Below are 26,120 nucleotides of genomic sequence, written 5' to 3' on the forward strand. Positions count from 1 at the left end.
GGCGCAACGGAGGGGATGGCGGAATCGTCCCGCGGAGAGGCACGTTTGAGCCGAATCTTTTCTTTCTTTCTTACTTTCTTTTTTTTTTTCATTTCGCCGGTAAATCTGTGAATGGAGACACGTGATGTTCGGAATAGAACGATAAAGGAAAATAATAATAATAATAATAATTAATAATAATAATAATTAATAATAAAAGAGCTGTGATTTTGGACAACTGTTGATCTGACAAAATTGAGCACTGAGGGTATTTTTAAAAAGCATAAATCTCGTCCACCAGAATCGACCTCTTGCTGTTGTTGTTGACTCGAAACGTCATTGGGGTTTTTAATAAACGCATTTGTAAAAAGATTCTTTTATAGAAAAGTATGATCGGGTTTCTTTTTTTTTTTTTTTTTTTTTTTTTAAGAGTCAGGAATGAACAAATAAAATTAATTAAAACTTCACTTTAGCCCCCCTAACCCCCCCTTAGCCCCCTCTCCCCCCCCCCCCCCTTCTTTTGTTTTCTGTGGTTGGGTTTATTTTCCATCTGCCCCAGAGAATTACAGCGTTACAAGCGGTGCCACGTTTGTAAATACGGTGCTGGGCAATGTTATGTAGCGAGAAGTGAAGGAGGTGGGGGTTCTTCTGCTTTTCTTTTGTAATCTCTACAGTCCTTATCAGGTACGAAGGAGAAATAAAACAGACCGTGAAAAAATGAAAGCTTTGCAGAGTTTCCTATTTCTCACGGTAGGAAACTGTGCAAAACCTGAACGCTCTGCTTTTGTCGGATCAATGTGAATGTTTCATTAAAGAAAAGAAAGGAAAAAAAATAGAAGGAAATAAGAAAAGAAGAGAAAAGAAGAGAAAAGAGAAGAAAGAGAAGAAAAGAGAAGAGAAGAAAAGAGAAGAGAAGAAAAGAGAAGAGAAGAAAAGAGAAGAAAAGAAAAGAAAAGAAAAGAAAAGAAAAGAAAAGAAAAGAAAAGAAAAGAAAAGAAAAGAAAAGAAAAGAAAAGAAAAGAAAAGGAGAAGAAAAGAAAAGGAAAAGAGAAGAAAAGGAAAAGAGAAGAAATACTGGTGAGGCCTTTTAATTAAATAAACGCCTCTCTGCAAATATCTCAGGAAATAAAATTCCAAAAAGAAAAGTGCGTATAGGCATGTTCGTAGGGACGGGGCTTCGGGAGGCTAAAACTTTGGCTCCCGGAAAATAAGATTAAGGCCGAGCGTCGCACGGGCGCTGCCTCTCAACCCCCGCAGGCGCAGCCGCAGCCCCGACGGGGGCAGCTCTCTCGGAGTCCCGGGTTCGAATCCCTCTCACTGAGCGGGGTCTCCCGCCGCCCTCCTCCCCGCCGTGGTGCCGTAAGAGCCGGCCCCGCTCCCGGAATGCCACCTCCGCATTTTGCTCTCCTATGCTTTCAACTTTGATTAGGCCGTCGTAAGTGAGTAACAGACACCCACTGCCACGGCCGTATTGATTTTTGTTCTCCTGCGATGCTAAGGCTAATTCGGCCCCGCTTCAACAAGTCCGCTTTCCCCAGAAAGGAGCAGAGCCCCAGCAGCACGGCCCGACTCGTGCCCCTTCCTCCGAGCCAGGGATAGGTCTGTCCAGAGCTAATTGCTGTAACTCGGACGGACCTGATGTCACAGAGCTCGATGCACCGCCACTGCCCCGCGCTGCGCTGCCGTTTCCCAAACGATTCTCAGTCCCTCCAGTTATTTATGCCTCGGTGCTCGGCAACGCTATTTTTTAAAGCCTTATTGTATTTACCTGCTGACTCCAAAGAGGAGAGCAGCCTAATTGATTTTAAGAGATCGGCGGCAGAATTCCAACCCGCATGGGAACCCTCTCCCACCTGCGAGGCAGCCCAATTATTAGCGGCAATGACGTTATTTCTGAGCTGATGGAACACCCGGGTCCGACCCAGCCCCGCACTGCCGGCCCCGCACCGCCCGCACCCACTGCGGCCGTGCTGCCGCAAACACCATTACGGAGCCGCCCTGAATAATTCATGCACTGAGATTTGGAAAATTAATAAAATGAATTATAACAAGAGGCTAATTAAAAACTTTAGTAATTGTTGTCAAGACAGCTTGATGGGAGGCGTGCTGCACGACCCCCCCTCCCTTCCCCTTCTTCCCCCTCCCTATCTGCTTTTGGAAAGCTTTACTTCCCTTCTTTACAACCCCCTCTTCCGAACCCGGACGAGGCTCAGTTTGAGAGGAAAGTGGGACTGGAGGTGGGTGCATATATAGGTCAGCAGAGATGGGGTCAAAATAAAAGAACTGTGAACAGAGCTCTTGGCATCATGGCACAACGAGTGGGAGGAGTGGGGGGAGTGGGTGGGTGGATGGAGGGATGGATGGATGGATGGATGGATGGATGGATGGATGGATGGATGGATGGATGGATGGATGGAGGGATGGATGGATGGATGGAGGGATCAATGTACTGGTAGAGAGATGGATGGATGTGTGGACCTATGGATGGAGGGAGGGATGAATGGATTGGTAGAGAGATGGATGGATGTGTGGACCGATGGATGGAGGGATGGATGGAGGGATGAATGGACTGGTAGAGGGATGTGTGTATGTGGGGACCGATGGATGGATGGATGGACTGAACCCATGGCTCAAAAGTTCATTTTAAATAGGATGTAACATCTATATAGTTGAAGAAACCAAAAAAGCAGCAGCCTCAGAAAGAGGCTTCTGCACCGAGGGCCTATCGCCAGGAGGAGAAACACCGGCTGGGGACGGGGGGGGTGGCAGCACCCGAGGGCAGTAGCGCGCATTTTGCGCCTTTGCCTCTCCACCTCCATTTGCGCTGCCGCGGGGTGCTCACCTCCCTCCCTGCCCCCAGTACGGCTTTTCTCCCGTTTGCCTGAAGGCAGAACTTCCACCCGGCCCTTGCGTGGTGTTTCCTCTTCCAGAGCATCTCTGACTCTGGGGGGAAAGTTCCGAAACACTTATTTATAAAAACAGGGGCGGCGGTGGGGGGATTGCCTTAAAAAATCTGATAAGAAACTAAGCTCTCTAAGAACCAAAGTACTGAAAAGGCTTTATATCAAAATTAGACCCTAGAACCGATGCTGCTGTGTTGCAGATAAATGATAACTTCTCATCTATTCATGCCGGTTCCCATATAGTCCCCTCCAACGGAAGATTTGCTCGACTCTCCCGCTCTCACAGATCCGCTTCCGCGTGGAGAGAAAACGCCCTAAAACGGGGTTCAGCGGTGGGAAGGGGCTTCGTGCCGCTGAGCGCTGGATCCGGGGAGGGATGGAGGCATGCGCGCATCCCTTGGTCGGATGAAAGGAAGCAACTTAAAAGTGGAAGGCAGAGCTAAAATATGTAAAAGCTGTGGGCTTTTTATTTTCTTTTTCTTTTTCTTTTTTTTTTTTTTCCTCCTTTTTTATTTTAAATAGATGTTCCTTGACGAGAGGACAGCATGTCAACATGAGCGCGTCTTTGTACAGGCTGCGCCGGGAGAAGACAAGGCGCCGATATACACAGCTTAGTCCTTGATTATGGTCATTATGCAAAGCGAATTACTAACAAAAGTTTGTTTGGTAACTAATTATAGCGCACTAAATCTCTGCCTCTCTTCACTTCAGCATAATGTATACAAACTTTTGTACACGCGGATCAGAATAAAACAAAGTGTTGACAGCATCCAGCAGTGGAAATTCACTTACACGAGACTTTTTTTCACTGAAGTGTTGACAATAAACATTTAATGAAGGCAGAGACTTGGATGTCTCCAGACAGTGTCAGAATACTTTAAACAGACCATTAGCATGGCTTCTTCTACTTCAAACAGAGCACACTATACCATAACATTATAAAAATACAAAGTACGAAACAAATAATCTGTTTATACAGATATTTTAAGCTGTTTTCACCAGCTCTGACATCCCCTGTATTTAGTAACAGAAACTTACTCATTTCAGATTACTCGCGCTTAAAAAATGTTAAATACAGTTAATGCAATATTAATCGCCCTTTGGTGATATAAAATGCAATATTTTCAGGCAGCTATCGAGCTTTTCTAGAGGAAGAGCTGATGAAAACAGTCACAGCTGAATAGTGGAGAGAAAAAAGCTCGGTATTTATTGCTTTTGTTTGGCTTTTGGCTACAGAGACAGGAACATTCTAATGGGGTAAGGACATTTATTTTATCTGCAATCTATTGCCGCTAGAGCAGGAGTGGCAGATGGGGTTTGGTGTTATATTCACGGAGTAATTTAGAGCAAATCCTAATAACTAATAATGATTTATGTTAATTTCAATCACTTATGTGACTTTATTAAAGCGAGGAGCAGAGAGAGAGGAGAGGGGGAAAATAGAGGAGAGATGGGAGAGGAGGCGAAAGCTGTGTCTGTCTGAAAGCGAACTGCGTGCTCGAGGCTGCTGTGCTGGGCTTCAGAGAGATTTCTGCTCGAGGAAGCAGTGACTATCGTCGTGCACGGCTCTCTTTCGAACCTGTGTCTCGGTACCGCTAATTTCTTACAGAAATGCCCCGTGCAGAACCCCCATCCACCTACGAGAGACCAACAAAAATAGAGAAAGAGAGAGAGAGAGTACAAGGCAGAGTGAGCGTGCGGGAGAGACTCGTGTTATGCAAAATGTATTGATTGTGCGCTAGGAGGCTGCTGTGCTGGTGTGCCGGGCTCCCGAAAGCAGAGCAGCGAGCTGCTGGCAAAACACTAGAAAGACCCCAAATGTGTACTGGGCACAACTTTTATTCTGGACTATATCTCTCTGCTTACACTGCATCGGTTTTACTCCTTACCGCAAATCCCCGAGATTCTCCTTCCCACGGGATTCTGTTCTGTATTCTTATTACGGGGTAGGAAAAAAAAAAAAAAAAAAAAAAAAAAAAGGAGCATTTTTCTCGTATTTTTCTCGATATTTTTCACTTCCATTAACAACTGCTCAGTAATAACTATGTGCACTAGAGTGCCCACGTACACACGGGCGCACACACTGTTGTGTGTGCACTGAAAAGAGAAATGTTTGCAAAAGCGGGGGAACCTCTACCTAGTGACTGCTGCTCTGCATAGGATCAGTTTGATGTGGGAGAGTGGAATACTTACAGGATTTTGAAAGCGAGGGTGCTCTTCGCTTCTGGCAATTTACTTTTCCAGCTACCTTTATGCTTTTTTTCTGCCTTAAGGCATACAGTCTGAAAGTAAAACAACATCAAAGCTCCTTATTAACACTATTTTCCTGAAATCAGAAGATGCAGCTACCTGAAACGTTTAATCTGGTGTTAACATTTATTTCCCAACAAAACAGCCTGAACAAAGTTCAAAAGAGAGAGGGCAGTTATCTACGGGAGGCTAAAAGGCAAGGTGCAGGGAGTGATTTATGTTTCTGTCAAAAGCCTTCAAAAGAATTAAATAAAACTTATGTTTTGCCTCATTCTCATCCACTGCATTGTGCACCATCATTCCTGTCTCTAAATAAGGTAGGGGTCATCTTCCCTCCCCCTCTACCAGGTACTGCTAAAGCCATTCTACTGCAGAAGTGCTTCTCAACTTTTTGAAGAACCCTGCTTTTTAATTGGTTTTTTTAAAAAATTATTTCCCCCCCTGCTTTTCAGTCTGGTTCTGTATTTCAAATGTGACCATACAAAGCAATTTTTGTGTTTTCAGTAGTAGAGTATTTATTTATTTGTTTCCTAGATAGTGGGGGAGGGGAGAATCTCTGTTTTATGGTCGAGAGATGATTTTGATGCAGTTAGTTCCACACCTCCAGCAGGAAAAGACTTCCGAGTGTGTAGTTCTTGGGGAGGGACAGTGGAGACGGCGTGCTCGGGCGGCGAGGCTGAAGGTCTCCCCGCTTCAGCACCACGGACAGCTACAGGCAAGTCGTTTCAGCACCATCGACAGCTCAGATCCGCCCCGCTTCAGCACCACGGACAGCTCCGGGTCGGGCTGCGGCGCGCTGAGCGCCGGCTGAGCGCGCGGGGGCCTCTAATATGGTAATGGCCGCAGGGCACGCCTAAGGTGCCATCTCAAGCTGCTTCGCACACCATATGTCAGGCCGTTAGCCACATGGATCTATTAATCAAAGGGGGAGAGAGAGAAAAGGAGAGAGAAGGGAGGGGGAGAAAGAGAGCTTTTAATACCCCACCCTGTTTTGCCGTATACTTTCTCCTTTCATTTCTCGCAGCTGTAAAACTCAAAGCACCTCGAACACGCAGCTGTAACTCTTGTTTGATCCACTCCTTTATACCCCCGTGTAGCTTAGGCCAGCCGGTGGCGAGATTTGTGGGAGGAGGGGGATATGTATTACTTCTCCCCAGGCAGAGTGATCAGTTTGAAGGTGCTACTCAGCTTCTGTGACAACGGGGACCCCTGCCTCTCCTTTGCCTCCAAGAGGAAAGCTGTTGATAAGTATCGCCTCTTTCAGGACATCATTTATTCTCTAGAGGCTTGCTTCGAGGTGGCTAAACCCGTGAGACTCCTAAAAGTACTCCCAAAAGTACCAGGAGTAGTGGCAACAGCAGTTCTTATGGGAGAGACGTATCAGAGCCCCCTTGTGCCTGAGCTTTTCTGGCTCTTTGTTGCAGCTCTCAAAACAGAATCGCCCAAACTTCTTCTGTGCAGGAAAATAGAAATGCCCTGATATGTTCAGAGCATCCGAGAAGTTGCACATGCTCCCGGGGATGCTTTCTGCCCCTTGCTTGGAAGATAGGGAGTTTTAGGAGACTTCCTCTGCAGGGTGTGCTCACACGGACTTGCAGGTGACAGGTCGGGACACAGCCTGTGCAAAAAACACCCCAAAAGCATTTCTAAGACTGCTGCGTTGTTTGACTCTTCTTTCACGATGAATGAAGATCCTCAAACAGCCCGATCTCTCTCAGAAACAAGCCGCAAAAAGTTTTGAGATTCTATATTATGTTTTAAAAAGGTGCTAGAGCTCACGGGAAAAGTTGTGTGGCGGGGGAGGGGAAGGGCAGGACGACGGCTGCAGGACAGCGCAGCACTGTCTCCTCGGGGGAGGAAGGAAAAGACCTGGCCAGGGACCTGGGAGACTATTCTGTTCGTAGGTTTGCCTAAAGAGAACAGTGTCATCTAGCTGGTTAAAATCACTTTTTGGTGTGGTGCATCACAAAGAGACAAATACGGGTGAGGAAAGGTTTGAGAAAATTTCTCAGTTGAGGGTACTATGCAGTGAGCCTACGAGTTGGGCTGTATTGTGCATTGAATGGCTTGTGTTGAAGTCAGTCTTTAAGACAGATTTATTTGCTGACCTTTTCTCCCCCTTCAGCGGATGGAAAAATAATGAGTGCATCCATGCTTAGATCTAAATCCTGAAACCATCTTCCAGAACGTTTTCTTTAATGCAAATCACATTTAACCTGAAAAAAAAACCCTGCTACCACCACCACCAACAAAAAACAAGAAAAACATTTCTGGGCAATACTTTGCATCAAGACATGAGGGAAATGCTCAGGCTGACAGTTGATTCTGCATTTCCACCAAGCGAGAGAAAGCCTCTTATTACCTTTAAATTTTGGTGCATACATCACCCATCATTTTCTTCCTCTATTTAAAAGGTAACCCATATATCTGTCGTTTTAGGTTTCCAAAGACTCGTAACTTAATTCCTTCAGGCTATTCATCAGCACAGTAATTAAACTAGCAAATGGATGTAAATAAAGTGAAATTGGTTTCATGACAGATGAGCCGAAGAGGCCTCTGACATGAAACAAGCCAGGACAATAATTATTTCTGCACTGGGCTATATGAGGAACTCCATCTGGATTTATTAGGTGCTGCAAGTTATTTGCTGGGAGCAGGCAAGATAGGAGGACTCACTTTAATTTGACAGCTTTTTTTTTTTTTTTTTTTAATCCTAAGTAGGTTACAGAAATATAAATCTGGAAATAACTTTGGCAATACTCCGAGAAGCATCTTCCCAGAGTAAAAACTCGTCAGGGAGAAGAGGTAACAAGAGAAAGGCTTCTGAAACAATTTCTTCCCCAGTGTTGCACTGGAGAGAATGCACCTTAAAATCCTGCTCCCGAGATCTCCCCTGTTAAATTTCAATTCAGAACGCTGTGACAGACAAGGCGTTTCTCTTTTTACAAATTTATATGAGATACAATAGATTTGAAGAGCCTGGAAATTCTGAAGAGCTTCTCTTCAATAAAATAATTACAATTTAATCTAAAAGGTGTCTGACAAGATTCCTCCTCTCCCTCTTCTCCGTGCAGGAAAAGTTTATACCTGAGGAGAAGAGGGGGACAGTAAAAGGGTCTGGGAAAGGGAGGATGTGGAGACCACGAGGATCTTTAAATGGAGCCATCAGGTCCAGCTTGCACAGGAAGTAACATACAGAATAAATAGGGTGAAAAAAAGAAAGAAAAAAAAAGAAAAAAAAAAAAGAAAAAGGCTCTCACAGCAGGTGCAGATTAGTCCCTTTTCCCCTGAAAAGATTAGAAACTGACTGCTTTATGCTTAAACGTATTCTCAATTATTTAAGCGCCCCTTCGTGATTAGCAAGTAAAAGTAACGCTCCAAAGCGCTGAAGAAATGAAGCAAGAATAACATCGCTTTCCCACAGCTCACGTAAGCTTTCCAGCCCATGCCTAGCTCCCTGCCGGCCAGCATCGCTCATCCCTAACCTGTTAGGGGCACACACTTGTGTGTGAGTGGGAGGGTGGGAGCGAGAGGACAGATTCACCCTACCAACTCCGCTGCCTTTGTTGTGCAGGGCTGGGAGAGATCCGCTGGGATCTGCGGAGCGATTTTCTGCACTCCTTGAACCCTTCCACTGGGAACGGAGTGAAAAATCCCTCTAAAATCCCAAAAGAAAAGAAAAGAAAAAAAAAATAGAAAAAAAACCCAGACAAAACAAAAAACAGCCAAGTACCCTCTTTGAATGGGCTGGAAAAGAGCCGAGGATGCCCGTGTTTGCATACGGCGGTGAGAGCAGAGTTCATCTCCGTCTGCAGCCTCATCAGAGGCGTTTTCCACCCGTCCTCACGGAAGGGACTGCAGTGACTGCCATGCCGGGGAGACATCCTAAAGGGACCGAAATCCCCTCATGTCTGAAGCCTTCCCTTTTAACACGCACCAGACTAATTATTTAAAAGTTCTTGTAAAATCAGAAGAGGTAGCCCGGTCCTTTAATTAGAATACAGTGTGAATAGGGATGGCATATGGAGGGGAATGTCAAGAAGAGGGTGCCAGGGGCAGATCCTAGGAAATCTGTATTCATTTCTGCCTCCTATTTGTTCAGTAATCTCTGCCATCCTAACTAAATCTCGGAGCACTGATGTAGTTCGAGTTGTTGTTGACTCAACGTCAAAATTCAATCACTGGGGGTTTTGCATCAGCCGGGCTACTTATTTGTCTAATAAATCCGTCATTTTGTAAGAAAAATATTTGAGCAGCCGTACTTGACCTCTTGGTATCCAGAAGCCACATTTATTCCTACCAGTTTACAAATGCAAAATGGAGATGATCATCTTAATGCCTCGAGGTGCCGTGTTGATTTCTGATTGGATTTTAGATGGAAATGTCTATTTTAAATACCCCGTGATTAAATTGTACATATAATAGAATTCATGCCTCTCCAATCCTATCCTGCATTCATTTTAAAAGAAATATTATCGAAGGGTAAATTGTTTTCCGAAATCATTTGATCACCCCCAGCGTTGAGAGTTTTTGTCATAGAGGAGATCTTTCTCTTCGAACAAAAAAAAACCTTTTGGGCCCCGGACCGCCGAGAGGTGTCGGGCAGCGACGGGACAAGCTCCAGAGGAGCGCAGGGGCCGGGCCCCTCCTCCGCGTTGCCGGCCTCCTGGAGCCGCTTTTTGGGGGGTTTATCTTGGTTAACAAACACCCCACGTCTCTTCCCCGGCTTCTCTGAAGCCCTGAGCTTCCCCCTGGGCGTCTCCGAGGAAAGGAGAGCGGGCGCTGCAGGGCGGGCAGCCGTAGCCTTGGGGCCGGGCCCGCTCCCGTGGAACCCCGCGGTGAAGCGCCGGGCGGGGGGTGGGGGGAAGCGAGGGTGTTACAGAGCATCGAAAACATTAATGTTGGCTCGTAGGAATTAATGTAATGGCCTATCGTTATTAACAACTTATACAGGCTTAAATCAATATAAATTAATTTAATTATGATTTCTAATTGCATTATGCATGATCAATTTGAAACACTGCATTAAAGATAATTAGAGCAGGGTGCTAGTCTCTAATCACTTCCCTAATCGCTTAATGAAAAGGAATGTCGTGTATTACCTATGGGGTGGAACCATCAAGTCACACCTATTTTCCCATAGAAAACCACGGTACCTTCCAGTAACCATTTTGGTCTCTTTGTTGTATACACAAAACGTAATTGTGCTTTTATTTTTCACATGACCTGGCTTAAATTTTATTGGCGTAGGTGGAAATGCTGATGCCTTACCAGTCTGCCTATTGATGACCCGAAGGAAGAGTAACTTTTATGTAGAAGTATCGCTCTGTCCTCAGAATGCAGTGCCAAGAGATCATGGGAGACGGAGGTCCTAGCTTAGCATAATGGCTTTAACATTTCCATGACATCATCAGGGAAACGGAAAAAGAGTCTAAGGATAATCAGAGTGGTCATTCAGCAGTAGAGTAAATATTTTATGAGGATATATAGAAGACAGGCAAGAAGGTGGTCAGAAAGGTGAATCTCTACTTCTTCATGCTCTGTGAAGAAGGTTTTTCACTTGGTACTAGTTTTGATTGAAAATTTGTGTATTGTTAACACACACATGCACACAAAGGCAGAGTGTGACTCCTGGGGAGGTGAATTCCGATTAGTTTTTAGTGGTGATATAAACATATTGTATTCATAGTCATCTTTACAGATTATTCGCCTAGAGCAGTTAGCTTAATTTTTAGACACTTAAGACACTAGGCCTTTAACAATCCCTCATTCTCACTGCACATTGTCACTCATTCAGTGGTCTGTTTCTGGTTTAATAGCAAAAGTTCATTTAACACTGAAAGCGAGCAAAATAAATGTTTACATTGTAAATAGATGGCGCGAGGCAGATTAATTGAAAATACTTTCCTTGTGATTATCTTTATTTTCATCTCTTTACCCAATAACTGAAGGGGAATTTTCAGCATATATCTTGGTTACACCCATTGTGTAATTCAGAATTTTCAGAGAACAAGTGTGTAATTAGGAAAACAGAGATTTGAGGAGAGTAGCATGTAATGCCCACATTTGTCACAGAAAGACCTGGCTGAAGAGCTTTCCTTCTTTTATAGCCTGATGGAGACGCAGAAGCCTTGGGTTCCATAGGATAGCTTCACCTGGATAAAAAATAGCCAAAAATGTCAACCAGAGTATAGCATTTTAAGGCTAAATAACTAGAAATGTACTGATTTTGTTAGATGCTTTGGTGGATGGATCAGTCCCAGGCAAACAGAGCTGTTCTGGCTTGTTGGTTTTTTTTAAACACTTATTTAAAAGTGCAGAGTAGAATAATCAGTATTTCCTCGTGTCCGGCAGAAGGAAGATAGCAACAGAAATAAGCTTACTTTGAGTAACAATTTCTAGTTATTCTAGTGAAGTGGGACAAATTGCAAGATCAGCCTGGTCATTCCCTCTGTTGCTCACAGCTTGAAATGATGTAGCCTCATACTGCCAAGATCCAGTGATAAGATCTGAAAGCAACACAGGGGAAGATCTGAAAAGTTTCAGGGATCCCAACTTCCAGCTTGCTGTTTTTCTTAAGAAACAACCCTCTACAGAAGATAGATTGGCATAGAAATACATGCATTTGGAGTCTCTGACACTCATGGTTTCTTTTTCTCCCCTATAAGTTGAATGTTGTACCTGTAGAAAACCTTAAAACATAAGCTTTTCAGCCCACACAGGAGTTGGAGAAGCTTTTCCTAGAGAAAGACACAAATGGGGTGTAGTAGTAGTCATGCTAACATGACAACTTTTGAGAATATTATTATTATTATTATTATTTTCTGTACAAGCACAAATAAATTCCTTACTTGTTCAGGAGACCTCTCATTATCATAGGATTTCTAGTTTTAGTGGTTGGATTGAGGATGATACAAAGTACTTTATGTTGTTCTTTCATATAGCATTCGATTTTAGCATTCTGAAGGTAGGAAGGAGAGCTGTTTATATGTCAGGGAGAGGAATGTTAGTAGTTGAAGGAAAGGTAATGACAACTGAAGCATACAGCCTTGTATTTATGGAGCTCTCCTACACTTCTTTGCCAACTGAATCCAGCAATTAATAAAAGAATTGCAGTTGTGGTTCAAGTGCATCTTTCCAAACTTATGGGAAGCTTCCAAATAATTTGCTTGTTTATAATCTTTGGAAATCCACTATAGTGTTGAGATCCATTTAAAAGATTTTTTGCCTAAGTGATTTTGGGAATATAGAATTGATATTTTGCTTCACCTAAAACTGAAAAAAAATAATTCCTTTAAATAGTTTATTTACTAAATTTGCATTCACTGTCTCACATCTCAAGGCTTCCCCTCTTCTGACTGATTTATGTGCAGCACTGACAGCTGCAGGCGAATGTTCTAGCAGAAACTTTAATAAAGTCTTCGGTTTTCATAGCTTCAAAACTGAACTGACAGTTTGGGTTCTTAATGATAGAACTAAGTATGTTTTGACCAGTGCTTGTTTTAGTGCTATGCAGATGGTATAATCATGCCTGACCATGCTGTCGCTGCGATCTTGGTGGTGAGCTTCTGTGCCCTGAATGGTGGGGTGGATTGCATTGCTATGTTTCTTCAAATTAAAACTACTCAAAGGCTGTGCCACAACAGCAGCTAATTGGACACTGGGCATCATGATTTTTTGAAAATGCCCAGAGTTGTGTCAGGGAAGTTTTTAAGTAATATGAAGCAGTAACCAGGAAGGTCTTTTCAGCATCCATAGGAGACTGAAGAGGATGATACTCTTAACATGCAATTAAATATTAATAATAGAGAGAGGTTGGGTTTATTTTTATTCTCTAAAACACTGTTAATAAGTCTCAGTCTGGCACAGAAAACACCAGGCACATTGCTTGGTGTCTCACCTTTTTAACCCTGTTTGCATGTTTAAGTAAACACCTCTTAAGATCTTTTGTGTTAGTGATTGGTGACAAAAACAAGCTGTATGTTAAATCATCACTGGCTGGGCTCAGGAGAGGAGCATATTCTGGTTCAAATTCATCCTCTGAAAACTGACTAAAGAATGATAGCCACCAACTGTTCTGCCTTGTTTGTGAACTGCGCATAGTTTGGTTGTTCAAAACAAAGGGCAAGAACACAGAGCTTATACATTTCCACAAAAAAAAAAAAAAAAAAAAAAAATTTAAAAAAATGTAGAAACATTAAAAAAAAATGGGATTAGGAAACAGATGAATATAATGACCTTCCTTACTCTCAATCATATGCTGCCAGCTAAGTGTTTGAGTCTGAAAAATTGCACTAATGAAGCTATTTGAAGGCTTTTGTGGACAACTGCTTCCTCTTTGAAGATTAAATGAATGATGTTGATGTGATTAATCTTAGTACAGGGAGTGATGCAGCAGCCAGAAAATACCTTGGTGATTTTCATAATTAAACTGAATCAACATTTCAAAGAAATGCCAGTGTTATCACTTGTATATTAGAATTACATTCATTAGACTGAAGAAACAAATAATTTGAGCAAACAAGATTTTCCTTTTGGTGTATTGAGACTTCTGTCATGTCTCAGAATATCTTGCTATAAATCATCATTACTGTTTAATTTCATCCCCTATTTTTCACTTGCTTGTTTTCTGTTTATTTTTTTCTTAAATACCCTAATGATTCAAGGTTGGTTATTCCCTTCTTATTTCTGTATTAAACAGCCTTTCCCAAATTTCTAGTTAAAATTTCCTACCCAGTATAGGATTTCAGATCATTGTCATGGAAAAAATGATGTGAATAGTTGCTTGTTTAAGTGACTAACAGTGTTGAACACTCCAGTGAGCTCTGTCTAACTCATCTATAAAGGATAGGGCAAGCCACGGAGTATATAGCAGGCAGGAGGGACAACAGCCTCTGCATGAGACCAAAAGTGTACGTAACAGTTCACAGGGATCTGTAGAGATAACAGTTTTCACCAGATTCTGAGTGTTTTAACTCTTTCCCTGGGAGTTTGTGACATTGTGATAGGACTGCATAAAGTAATAGTCCTTAGTTGCTTAATTGACATAATCTGTATTCACATAATAGAATAAATATGAGTGGTGTTTTATAGCATATAGTTAAAATATTTAAATGGCACGTACATCGTTTTCTAACATAAGGAACTTAAAATATTCAGTGTATTTCCCAAAATACTTGCTTAAACACACTCATGCACGCATGTGCACATATATACTCATAGTTATAAACCTGCCATCCCGTCAAACAGTTTCAGTAGGGCAAAGCCAAATAGCACCACAAAACTGCGGTCAGCTGCTTCTTCAATGCAAATGAAACTGAGGGTGTGGGGTTAATGATTGTTGTATCAATACAGATTCATTGTATTACTCTTTCTATCACCATTTCTTATCATTTGAAAGGTTTTTCTGTGACTTCTGCTAACAATATTTACAGTAGACTTCTAGTCACTGCATAATCTTTCCTTCCACAGTTAGTTAATAGAAAAATATCCTGATCTCCTTGTTAAACTTTCACATGGTTTCTTTAGTCATCTGACAAAAAAAAATGTACGAAGAAGGATAATTTACAACACATAGCATAGTCCACACATAGACACATAAATGTGCATTTATATAGTTTCAAGAGCTAGAAGTATTAAAGGAGCTTAAACTGGTTCATTTGGGTGAGCTACTATATCAGTAGAGCTTCAGTGGGAAATATTTAAATTCAGTATTTTCTTCCTCTTTTGGAAATTTCTAGTTATGTAGCTGCAGTGGAAACTGCAAAGTTTATCTAATATTTCAGACTCTCAAGCAACATTCAGATTGTGGAGAGGAGAAGATCAAGGTGGACATTTACCTGCAACAGATTGTTGCACAGAAGAATTATGACTGTTGGTTCAATTGTACTATTTATTAGGAATGTTTAGTCTGTGTGTAGAAAGGATATGAAGAATTTTGACAGCGACAGTATCTTCAGAAACAAATGCTTGAAAAAGGAGTTAAGATCTAAATACAAGAATGTTATTATTCATTGCAATTTATAAACACTGTACTCTTAAAAAAAGGGAAAAGAGTAATGAGGGATAATTTTTTTTCTTACTTTGACCACATAATGTAACAAACATTCTTACTGAATAAGAAAGAAATATCCCTACAATGTAAGCCTTAACTTTGATCTACTTAATGCTGGTTTCTTAATGTATTACTTTTATGTATAACAAACATTTTTATTTCTGCACCTGTTCTAAAACTATGAAAAAATAATATGCCTAAAATGTTATATTATAACCAGTTTTTGTTAAAATATTTATAGTAGTTGTTTATCCATAATAATGTTGTATATTTAACACAAAAATGAAAAAGGTACAACATTGTTGGCTTAAGGTAAAACTATGCATTTATATGGTTTACATTTCAGTATTAATACTTAATGAGTATACAGATGATTTTGTTTCCCTTTTAAAAGAGCTTTCTAAGATGCTTGTATTTCAAAATGACTGAAGTACTAGATTTTAGATGTTAAAATATCAAACAGCTTGTGATGAATTACATATGGCTTTACATTTCATAGCAATACTCCCTCCTTAGGTGATACTCACTCCAGGTGGTACTAATAAAAATGTTGCCATTCCAGATCTTCAAATATGTTTCATAAGTGGTGATGCAGAAGTCTTGGACACAGCAGTGATAGTTTATTTATTTTTTGTTGTTGTTGTTTGGTGGATTAGGAGACATTGGAGAGATTGGAGACATTAGGAAACATAGGAGGAGAGCTTGATGACATTTCTGACAAAATTGCCAACTGCCAAGTGGAGAGGCTGTAAGATAACCACTGTACCTGCATGATGCATTACACTGGCACATACAAAATAAATTCTATGTAACTTGACTTTTCAGCTTACAGTTAAGCTCAGGCCTGATATCCTGTGTTATCTGGAATTCACTAGATTTTATATTTAGAAAAAGGAGTCCCTAGCTGACCTGTTCTAGACATTGATTTTACAAAGATGTGACTTGTACACCCAAAGAGTATTTTTATCTGTCATGGAATCATAGACTGGCTAGGGTTTTAAGGGATCTTAAAAATCGTTTCATTCCAACCCCCCATCCATAGGCAGGGCTGCTAGCCACTAAATCAGGCACTAGGTCAGGCTGCTCAGGGCCCCGTTCAACCTGGTCTTGAACTCGTCCAGGGATGGAGCATTCACAACTTCATTGGATACACTGTTCCGGCATCTCACAACCTGTAGTGAAATATTTTCCCCTAACATCTAGTTGACTATAAAGGAAATCTGTAAAGAAAGTCAGTCATGTTACTTGTTTAAGACTGGTGTTCAGGTTGAGACATATTTAACCTTATCTCCTACATACCAAAGAATATCCTGTCTATGGCATCATCAGATCAGTGAGTACTGAAGTTCTTGCATTGTTTCCTGCTAGAGACAGATGAAGATATGACAGTCATTAATTATTGGTCACTGGGAGCAAAGAAATGCTAGTATAAGTGGGTTGCTCTTTGGTAATTCCTTAGAGTCTGACCTATTCTCTTGGTATTTTTTATGAATTTTACTCAAGATATGCCTAAATTAATATAGATGCTCTTCTTCAGAAAAATATTGACCTATTCTTGTTCTTGGTTTTCTTCTTTCCAGCAGAGAACATTTGGTTCCTTAGGCCAGCAATGAATAACAGCTTCTCAGGCCTGCCTTTCCTCTAATTGCTCTGATCTTGAGTTGTGCAATGTCATTCCACTGTAACTGCAATCTTCACTGTCCCATGAAGTCTGCTTTTTCAGATTATTTCCAGCTATATGAGGTTTACTGTCATTCAGCTCTCTAGACCTGCTGGCTACATTGGCTCCTCTTTGGAGCTCCAAGTGCTGTCTCAGATAGTTTAGTACTCGAGATACAAGCTCTTTGGGTATGTAACAGAGATCCAAAGAAGTGCTAATGTTTCACGAAAAGATCATACCCATGATCTCCATTCACTTAGACAACTAATTTACTGGTAGATAACTATATACAGACACCTATATTTGCATTTCTCCAGCTTGGTGTTGAATCTGACTTGAAGTTTGAGTCAGAAGCTTCTAGGTTTATCTGTCTGTGGAGCTGGTGGACAAGACACAGGATTTGTGTGAAACCTCTGTTCCTCTAAAGTGGCAGCTAGAGGGCATCTGGAGGGCTGCCCTGCAATACTGCATAGAGCTTTAAATGCCTGTGTACAGGGTTAAACTCCTAATGTCAATGTCTAAAATTCAGACAGAGGCAGTGACACAGCTATATTCTGTGGCTAATGTTTCATAACAGCTATCTTTAAGTGAGTCTGCTCCCAGCAGGTAAACTCTCTGGACTGCTCTTTAGTACCTAGCTCACTCCACTAATCAATTTGGAAGTCTAAGTACCCAATTTAGGCATTCAGTGAGCCTAATTAATGTTCTTAATTTTCCCGACTTCTAAAAAGGAATTAGGAAATGATATACACATTTGAGTCTGTGCCCAAGAAACCAGTGTATCCTTATTAAAATTATCCAAGAGTCTAAAAGCTGCTTCTGGACAGTCTGTTAATTGCCTAAATCAACATCTGCTAGATGTTGAGCACATGCCTATACAATTTTTGAGTTTTAAGTTATTCTATCCAATATTCTATTGTATATGTGATATTATATGAGCCTATTTAACTCCTGATATACTTCACAACGTTATGTGGCCCTGTAGATGGATGAGGGGTGCCAAGTCCTTCAGGGTTTGTTGCATAAAAGTAGAGAAGATATATTAAGTCTGTGAACTTTTTTCACTTAAGGTAGAAAGTTTTGATTCAATTAATTCTATTTTGTTGGGGATTTGAAACTGCATCTTTCACAAGAATATTCCAAGCATCAGGCTAGTAGATTTTCTGGGGTTGGCTGCTCACTGTCTCTCCTTGCAAGACGTGATGTTCCACTTCAGAGGGAGTGATTAAATATTCATTAAGTCAGTGAAAGAACAAGCTTTTCAGAAGACAGAAAGAGTCTGGTACTTAAGGCAGTCACCTGGGAAAAAGGGAGATCTGGATTCCAGTCACTGCTGTAGTGATTACTTAGTATTAAACACATACACTGGTTCATGAACTGGAACCCAGGTTCTTCCTCAGTATGGGGGAGTACCTATCAAGCACTTCTCACATACTGACTCTCCCAGTGATTACTTAATTATCCAGGAAAGCTCTAGCTGGGGAGAGTAGAGCACCCCTCCCAGAGGTGGGAGATTCTAGTGCCATGTGACAAAGAAAACTCAGGTTCTTTGTTATCCAAAAGCTAGAAAAGGAAAGCCCTTTTATTAGGAACTAAAATGTTGTAACTCAAGATTTTAGACCTGTGAATTCCATGTGGAAGAAGGCATCTCCTACAATCCAAAATAAGTTGTAAAGTGAAGTGAAAGCTTAGAAGTATATCCTCACTCTCAATATTTCCTGAAGTGCTTCTTTGCAAAACGTGTCTTTGTGGATTCCATCTCTCCTATACGTTTTACATAGAAACAGACATCTCACTCAGGACTGCAGATTCTACTGTAAAAGTATGCCTTTCGGAGAGATGCAGTGACATTTCACTAAAATCCTTTTCAGATTTGTCCTTTCAAGTTAAACTCTCAAAGACATTCTGTATTTCCTTCATATTTCCTGTTGAAATCAGGATGAATTTTACCATGGATTTAAGAGGCAGGACTATGCAACAAGGATATCTTTCATACCCCACTTTTACCATGTAGTCTTAAATAAGAAATATTAGAATACATATTCTAATGAATATATCTGGGGTCACCTGCCTTCTCGATGCCAAGTTAGGGATTTTTTTTTCTTTTTCTCTATTTTTTTAACAGTCTTGTTTTTATGGTGACAAGTATAAAATGATGTACATTGTTGTGAATCATTTGAATTTCTCATTGATACATATGGCTCTGATTCAGCAGTGGATTACCTAGGGAGTTTCAGGGGAATGCCATATGGGATGAATCTGAGCATATATGTTAAATCCATGAACTTGCAGACTCTGGACATACAGTACCCTTGTCTGCTCAAGAAAAGACCTTCTGGATACCTAAAACATTTGAGATTATGCAGTGAGAGAAAGAAAAGCAAAACAAATATTTACACATTTATGGAACGCATCGAAAAATAATTTAAAAGAATAAACTACACAAATAATATCTATGCCATAGTATGAACTAGAGGTACTTTTTTTTCATCTAGAAAAATGAGTAATTATCATTATTTTTCTTGCTGAAAGCTGAAAGAAGTGGTTGAGAAAAAGGAGGGGACTATATATGTCAATGAAGATAAAGTAGACATGAACTATCCTCTTGTTAATTTTTGTCTTTTCTTCTTCCCATCCTTGCTTCCTTTCTTCAACTTTCTCTCTTTCCTACAGTTATTCACTTAGCATCTCCTTTTCTCTTTGATTCCTTCCCTCTTTCTCTTCTCTCTTCTTTCCTTTACTATTTTCCCTCTGTCCAACTACATCCATTCCAGCCTCCACACTCTGCTGTTGCTAACAAACGATCTTTTTAGCTCCAGCAGCTTTCTGCTCTACCTGCATTTCCAAAAATCAAAAATATAGAAGAAATTTCAAACAATTCCAAGTTTAGCCTTGTTAATAATAGAGGGAAATAGTAAAAAAATGAAGAACCAGCAAACAAGCTGCTTCCTTGTTGTGGTTTAGAAGCATGGCAGCAGACCAAGGCAGGTGACTTGCTCTGAAGGTGCAGCCGGCACATTTTTTCTCATGTTCCACTACTGCCTGGGCATCTCATATTCATGTTCTAATTAAGTCATAAACTGGGAAGTTCTCTGGGTTGCTGTGAGGTCACATTTTAATTAAAAGTAAGAAGATTGTTGGAACACAAAGGGAAGATCCTGAAATAATTGTATTTGTAACTATTTTACTATTGCCTTCATTCTCATTTTTTCCCTAAGACTTCCTCGTCTTACCAAGTGAAAATAGGTTTCCTATCCAGCAGTGCAAAGCCTGGTCCTCATGCTATGACGTGCCGCCATTCATTTTAAAGTAACACCTCTGAAGTAATTCATGAATGCCAGGTGGTTCTCATATATGTGGCCAAAGCAAATGTATGGAAGAAAAATGCATATAGAGCTTTAAAGCACTCAAAATAACCCTTCTTACTCAAGAAGTTCAGGATTCAAAGGTTACTACTGTATACAGATTATCCCTTAAAAACTTTACTATGTCCCATGGTTTTGCTCTGTGTTTTATTTCTGAGCTCTCTCTTGATAGCACTGGCCAACAGATGAGATGCTGGGCTAGGTGTTCCTGTCGTTTGATGCAGTTGAATGTCCTCATGTTCTTGTGCCTATAAATCTCTTCTCATGATTCAATAAATTAAATAAATATTAAGGGAAACTATCAGAGCACAGACAAACCATTATCATTAACATGTTGAAAATCTACATACATTTTACCAAAAATAAGAAAACAGCAAAATGGGGAGAAAAGGCATTTAGCAATTAAAAAGGCTTTTATAAAACACAGCTTAAATGTAGGGAAAAAAATCCAATGTGTGCAGGTGCAACAAAAGCCATCAGAACCAGATAAATACCAACTGAGTAATATGACAATATTGAAAAATCATAAGGCAATTGACATGCAACAACCTTTAGAGAGAGACTAGCAGTCCAGCATGCCTTTCTGTGCCATTCCAGAACTTCTAAGACATATTACACTGTTGTGCACAGGGAGGAAAGATCAGGATGGACATTTGTAGTGGAATTCCTGAAATTCAGTTTCAGTCTCTGGTCATTAGTGTATTGGAGATATTCTTTCCAGATATGAAAGGTGTAACACTGTAATAACAGAAGTGTAGAAAGAAGAGCTACCAATCTTCTTCAGTATCACTAGGACAGATGTTCAGTAACATCATTTGGTTGTCAGCAGGCAAGGTAGGATAGAATCATAGAATCCTTAGAATTGGAATGGATCTCTGAAGATCATCTAGTCCAGTTCCCCTGTATTGAACAGGGACACCATCAGGTTACTCAAGGCCTTATCCAGCCTCTCCTTGAAAGTCTCCAGGGATGGCACACCAACCACAACACTAGACAGTTCCAGTGCCTCATCACTTTTATTCTAAAGGGTTTTCTCCTTATGTCAAACCTAAATCCACCTTCTTTAAGCTTGAAGCCATTTCCGCTTGTATGACCAAGGATGACCTGTTTTGTCATGGAAAGTGGTCAAAGGAAGAAAATTATTCACCTTTTCAGGGATTTGTGAGAGACTGCATGCTGATTACTGTGACATCAATGGCAGTCACTAAGAAATTACAAGGGTAAAATGCATATCTGAATTACTTTATCTGAGGTACTTAAATACCAGATCTTCACTTGGTCACAAACTCTTTTTTAGCTCTTAATGAAGAAGAAGATATTCCAGATATTACACAGTCTTTCCTCTCTGAGGTTATTTGTTCACTAGTACATGTCCTAATTGTACCCTTCAGATTCAGTTCAGAAGGAAAAGTGAGAACACATGCACTGGAGGTACATTTACAGAAAAGATGATCATGTCAGGGTGACAGAGCAGGATGAGATTAACCCAGAGTTTGGCTGATTCACACTTGAGCAAATACTTTAAGACCAAGATTATTGTATAGTGCGGTTACATGCTTTAATCACTAGATGACTGTGTAGCAGTTGGGTGTCATGGCAGCATCACAGTCAGCAAAGTCCTACTGAATAAGAGACAATTCCAAGTGATCTCACAAATCAGACTCTCCTGGGAGCCCCATAATTAATGGTAGTGGCTATACTGAAAAATAGCGTCTTGTAGCTGAGAATTTGCTCTATTAACTACTGCTATTGTACTCTTTGTACCTGTTGTAGTTTCCACTGAAATAAATAAGTAGCATTACTTTTGGAGCAACCTATGTGCATATTAGATACATACAATCTGCTTATTAGACTAAGCACCTTTTTAAAAATGACAGTGTTTGAGATTTTCCTCTAAATCTAAACAGTAGTAAAGTCTATGAAAAGACCTTACGTTAGCATGGAATCTCTCTTCATTCTGATGCTTTGCTTACTAGATCTTTCAGGCTTTAGATACTATAGACTAGTCAGTGCTTCTGATGCTCTACAGACACTCCCAAAAGACTGAAAAAAATCAAAACCATTCTTATGCTTCAAAATTGGTTTGTATCAGGAAGGAAGTATAAACAACTATAGTTTAAAAGGGTATTTTTAATAAAAAAGAAGTTTCCAGGACACAGAGGTTTTGATACGATTCTGACAGCAAACAACATGTATCAGCAAGTCATTACTTCTAGATACTCTTTAAAATCACTTATTTGGAGAAAAGAGGAACACTTGCAGAAAAGCCATTATTGTCACCTCCACTAACTCAATTTTTTTCAGAATTCTCCCTTTTGAGGACTTCTAAGAGTTAAAGAATAACAGGTGTGTGCCTGTGCTTACATTTATCTTCACTGTTTTTTGTCTGAAGGGACCTCTGCTTGCTTATTGCATTGTCCTCTAGATTTTGTCTGTCACTCCCTTATTTTTTTCCTTCTCTTCTGAATAACTGGAAATTGATTTCTTTCTGAGTAGGATGGTTATTTCTGTGCTGTTTAACAAAGTGTTTCATCTGATATTTGATTTTTTAAAACTTTCCTTCTGTTTCTGGTTTGTCTTTGCTGCATAGTGCTTTAGTGATTCTTGGTAGGCTTCCTATGCATTGATTAATTCCAATAAATAAAATGACAGTATTTATGGTAAGAGGGAATGCACATACCTATATTTCCTGCATATTAGTAATCTGACTCTTTTGTTCTCTTTCTCCCTCTAAATGCAATTACATCACAAAATTGATTTTGTTCTTTTTTGATGCAGGAGTGTAGTGAAACAAAGAATATCTACAAATAAAGGGTATACTAATTACTTCTTACAGGTGAGGTAAGGCTGTTTTTATTTTTATCATTTGTAAAGAAAAAGAAAAATTTCAGTCTGCACAGCATAAATATTATTTATCAAAAATGTCTGGTTCTGTTGGGTAATTGTTAGTTAATTGGGTAATATATGTGCAGAAACATTTGAAACCAATATTTAAGGGAAAATAAAACACAAAATTTTTTCAAGGTGGTCAATTTTCTCATTTAATTTGGGAGAGATTCTGTTTTGTCACCCTGAGTGTACAACAGATGCATACTATAATGTGCAGAAGGACACTATGTCTTATCAACTGAAGTGAAAAATCTCATTTATAAAATCACACACTTTTATATTTTCATTATACCAAAGAACACCAGTTCTCCTGATGTAAGACTAAGGAAAGAGATATTTAAATAAGTGATGAAAAAGAAAAAGTTATTTTCTTTATTTCCTTGCCTGGCAAAGTTTCAGGAGGCCATCATCTGCTGTGAGAATTGCAAGACTGAAGAGCCAGATATGGGAGGGATAGAAATGGATGTCTTTTAGTCCTATGTGGTGGTATCTTTCTCCCTTGAGGACTTAATGCAAGTTATTGCCTAATCCAGAACAAATTGTGGAGGGCTGTACATCTGATTATAATCAGGATTGGAGAGACTTTCCAGCTAGCTGGTAAGTAGGTACCTTTGCCAGTCTACTACATCAGGACACAATAAGTACTTTGCAGATATTTACATCATTATTGACAATTCAGACCAATTTGTGACTATTTAGTAACCTCTGTATTGGGACCTGCTATCTGTTCTTAACCATCAAAAATAACTACTAGTAGGTGCAACTGCAAGCAGCATTGTCCTTTCTGCCACCTTCGCTATGAGTTCTCTGCCATTATATATCCAGCAGAACTTGGCGCTGCTGACTTGACCTGCCAAGATACCTTTTTTTTTCTTAATACAAAATGTTTACTTTAATACATATTGCATTAAATAACTTCTTAAGTCAGAATGGTATGTTAAGAGACAAAGCATAGAGAGAAGATTGCATGAAAACAGGAACAAACTTTTTTGGAAAAAAAAGTCACAGTTAACAAGTGTTTGAGATTAGGCATCAGAATTTATTTGGAAAAAAACCAACTGTAGTGTATAGTACTAAAAAACTTCAGTTAGTAGAATTCATTGAAAGATTTATTTTTCATTTTTCAAGAATTGCACGTGCTACACTCTAAATGTGTGAAAGGCTAAAATAGCAAATTATTTCCTGTCATAGAAAACCTAAAGCATTTTTTATTCAGTAGCTTCAAATAATCCTATTACAAATAATTACTTTGATAAAGCCAAAATGTTTTATTTATAAAAAGCATGACATTAACATCTATAATAGGTATAACAATATTCAAAACTCTTTTTGGTTTTGATCTAGTCAGAATCTTCTCATGGATTGCGAAATACATATTCTAATGAAGTAACTCAGAACAATTCCTTCAAAAAAGTTCAGATCTTCCCCTAACTGATATTGTGCATACAACAATCGAGGAAGAAGAGAGTGCTTTCTAGATACAACAGCATGCATTCACAATTATGAATTGTGTATTTCAGATATTCCTCCATGGAAGTGCTCACAGTCCAGCAGAAGTAGTGATATAAAACACAGGGCATAAGGTAATGGAAAGACAAGCTGATAGGAAAACAACCTCCAATTTTAGTAAACAGCATGTACACAACACTGGTTTACAGAATGGAAGGTGATTAGTAAATGTAATTAGCTTCTTCATAAGCCACAGAAACCTACTGAGTTTGGCTTGGCTTTTCCCCATATTCAAAACTGCAGTTCCAGAGGACTTTTTGGCAATAAGCAATATGCAACCTTAGCTCTCATGTTATGTAGTGGTACGGATTGGGCCAGTCTGCCATTTTTTTTAAAGATCTGGTTTATGTGGGGAACTGTCTGGATGGCTCCTACAGGAAGGCACAGGAAAGTCCTTCTGAACACCATTACTTCCAAACTGTATCTTCCTGGTAAACCATCTCTATGGGTCTCCCACATCTCACTTCCCTTTTCTTCCTGATTTTTTTTTTTCCTTTTCAAATTATTAGGTTAGGCTAAATGTTGAACTCACTAGACACTCAGGAAAACAACTGTTATCATAAAGAAAGATTGGGTTTGACCATGAGAGACAGCAAAAGAATCATATCTGCATACACTGTGGAGATATATGACTGTATTCCCTTTACAATGAATAAGTGGAAGTAGAGGCTGACTGCAGTGTTCTTAGTGTGATATTCTCCACTGACAGTGGAGGTGGGAAGAACTTTCAGGATCAGCTAGGATTTAAGTGGAGGTCCCAAATAAATACAACTTAGATTTAAATGCATAAGGTAGCAATTTTATACTTGAATCTCCTCTAAATTCTTTTGAGAATCTTTCACTTCTGTTCCCATTTGTATCAATTAAGTTTCATCATTCTCTTTATAAATGAGATCACAGTATGATCACTTTGAATCAGCTATCTTTTGTTCACAATAAATTTGCTGCTTGGTTTAGATTTCTCAGTTGTGAAACTGTAATAGAGACTATGGATGAAAAGACATTTCTGTATGTGTGCCACCCTGCAAAGTCAGGCAAAATGTTCTGCCCTGTCAGTACTGTTTTCAGTTTCATTCTCTTTAACACTGTGTCTGTCACACTTTTCTGACCATTGGGGTAGAAAAAGAAAAAAAAAAAAAAAAAAGAAAAAAGGAGAAGGAAATGGAAAAGACTTGCTGGAACTCACAAAGCCACTCAGCCTTTTTCAGTGCGAGTGATAAAATTTGTGGATATGTTATTCCTGCAGCAGACCCTGCTTCAAATGGTTAGCAAGAGTTTGTGACTAGCTCCAGTCACTGAGGTAATAATAACTAAAAATCTTCATAGCCAGCTATGAGTAAAGCCAATACTCTACAGTTGACCACAATAAGGTACAATCAGATCTGTGCATTTAGTTTGAACATGCTTCAGATCACTGCTCAGAGTTGACCTTTGTAAGAACACCACTTCCAGCTTCCTTTTCTAGTAGCTGTAGAAAGCTTTGCCTGTACCTAGAAGCACATGACCTTCTA

At 39.9% G+C, this 26,120-nt stretch overlaps 2 long non-coding RNA genes across 2 annotated transcripts in view; one reads left to right on the top strand and one right to left on the bottom strand.

Moving 5' to 3' along the window:
• Positions 1–2,475: 2,475 nt before the first annotated feature.
• Positions 2,476–26,120, top strand: part of LOC146762752 (uncharacterized) — a 62,509-nt gene continuing 38,864 nt past the window's right edge. Inside the window, exon 1 of the long non-coding RNA XR_014948324.1 lies at positions 2,476–4,139. This is a non-coding gene — a long non-coding RNA (uncharacterized LOC146762752). The remainder of the gene's footprint in view (positions 4,140–26,120) is intronic.
• LOC146762753 (uncharacterized) lies at positions 4,298–13,271 on the bottom strand. The gene is made up of 4 exons (XR_014948312.1): positions 10,404–13,271; positions 5,734–6,044; positions 5,076–5,164; positions 4,298–4,519 (listed from the first exon to the last, which is right to left on the bottom strand). It is a non-coding gene; the product is annotated as an uncharacterized LOC146762753 (long non-coding RNA).

Source organism: Coturnix japonica, chromosome 1, assembly GCF_054131305.1.
Source record: "Coturnix japonica strain WE chromosome 1, WE-NBRP24, whole genome shotgun sequence".
NCBI lineage: Eukaryota > Metazoa > Chordata > Aves > Galliformes > Phasianidae > Coturnix > Coturnix japonica.